This window comes from Ananas comosus, linkage group 19, assembly GCF_001540865.1.
Source record: "Ananas comosus cultivar F153 linkage group 19, ASM154086v1, whole genome shotgun sequence".
In the NCBI taxonomy this organism is placed as follows: domain Eukaryota; kingdom Viridiplantae; phylum Streptophyta; class Magnoliopsida; order Poales; family Bromeliaceae; genus Ananas; species Ananas comosus.
The window spans coordinates 6,688,129-6,690,254 of NC_033639.1; positions in this window are offsets into that span (position 1 = coordinate 6,688,129).

A 2,126-nucleotide genomic window follows, 5' to 3' on the forward strand; every position below is an offset into this window, starting at 1 on the left:
CCCCCCCAAACATAAGACAGAGATAGCCCTCGCCCGGCCCAATTAAGAGGGTCCAGTCTGAGTTCGGTGGTAGGGCCCCCAAATGAGATCCTAGAATAGACAGGATTTACCCTGCTTGATCAGCTAACAACACGTGGCCCCCGCTCCACAATGTAAAAAACAACGCAGCATTAGGTAATGAATGCTTTGGATTGTGAGATCTCGAGACTTGACCCTGTCCATTAAATGCCTCACTGGCCACAACCCTCAAAGCCGCTGTTGAAGCACAAAAAAAAAAAAAAGGGAGAGAGGAATAAAAAAGGGGGGAGAGAAAGAAATAAAAATAGAGATGGATTTTGAGATCATCCATGCACCAGGTGCATGGATAAAATTTAAGTTTTGAAAATATCTCATGCACCGGATTGCGAAAAATATAATACGCACGGGAATATAAAGTAGCATATTAGTCTATTCCCTTTTATGTATTTATAAAATGCCCCACCTTAATCATACAATATTTTTATTAAGGTGTAATATGATCAAAGGGAAAGGACTAATCCGCAATATTCCCGCAATCCCATCCTAACCACCCAATATCTCACAATCTCATCACAACCGTCCAAAATACCCCACAATCTCATCTCAACCATCCAAAATCTCTCCTACAATCCCACGATACTATCGTAACAACCTATACCCACGATCCCATCATCCCACGATCCTCAACCATCCCACAACCCCGTAACCGCCTCACCGATACGCACATCCTCCACGCTCCCCTCAAATCGCTCGTGCACTCCCTCAAGTCAGTGACGAAACCACCCATAAATACCTGTGAAGAAAAATCGCAAGGAAGAGAGCTTTTGAATTTCAAAAAAAAAAATCTCTAGTCAAAAAAAAGAAGAAGAAGAGATCTATCCGATCCCATTGAAAAAAGAAAAGGTAAAAAAAAATATATCTTTTTCCCTTCCCCAAAATCAAAGTTCTCTCTCTCGCTGATAAAAAAAAGAAGAAAAAGAAGAAAAAGAAAAAAAAAAGAAAAACAGAAGAAAAAAAAAATCTCTCTTTCTCTTTCTCTCTCTCTCTGAAATAAGCATCCACCATGGCCAAACCCACGAGAGCCTCCGACGACGACGACGACGACGGCAAACGTCGGCGTCTCCCCCCGCGCTACTCGGGTTTTCCATAGTCGCCGTCGACGCCGACGTGGGGCTCCAGAACCTCGACCTCCTCCTCGAGCTCGAAAACCGCGTCAACTACACTACCACTGGGGTCTTCGACAGTGACTGCCGCCTCGACTGAGCGTTCCCCAGGCCGCTCGCTTCCTCGCCATGGAGCGGCTCCTCGAGGAGTGCTCTAAGCTCCGTGGCCGCGCCGTGCTCGTCCAGATCACCAACCCGGCGCACAGTCATGGCCGCGACGTCGAGGAGGTGGCCGACGAGGCCCTCTCCATTATCAACGCCCGCTTCGGCCGACCCGGCTACGACCCCATCGTCCTCGTCGACCGCCCCGTGTCGACCGTCGAGAAGGTCGCCTACTACGCCTCCGACGAGTGCGTCGTCGTCAGCGCCGTCCGCGACGGCCTCAACCGCATCGAAACCGCCCGCTCCATCACCCATGCCGCTCCTGGACGTGCTCCAACCGAGGTCCCCCGCGTCGCTCCGAGACACCTCGACCCGAGGCGTCGCTCCTCGCCGATCTCCGCACTGCCGAAGCACCCGCCTCGAGGTCGTGACGCCATCCTCTCTGGCCACAAGGAGACTCTGAGGCAGAATCACCGTGTGTTCGACGAAATGCCTGAATGAAGCGGCAACCCCATGGAGCCGTCGTGGTCTTCGCCGGACGCGGCCGCGTCTTCTTCTCCGGTGCCGACCTCACCGCCACCGAGAATATCCTTAAGAGCGACGCCAAATACCCTGCCATAGCTCCGCCACGTCTCAGCCCCGCCTCTATCGAGCTTTAACGAGCTTTGCCTCGTTTTCCCTAGTCGTCGGCAGCCGCGGTACTCAATCCGTCGAGCTCCACCAAGTCCAGTTGCCGTCCTCGACTCGAAGCCGCGCCACCCGCGGCCGATCTGCCTGAAGCCGCGCCACCCGCGGCCGATACTCTCGAAGCCGCGCCACCCGCGGCAGGTCCGCCCGAAGCCA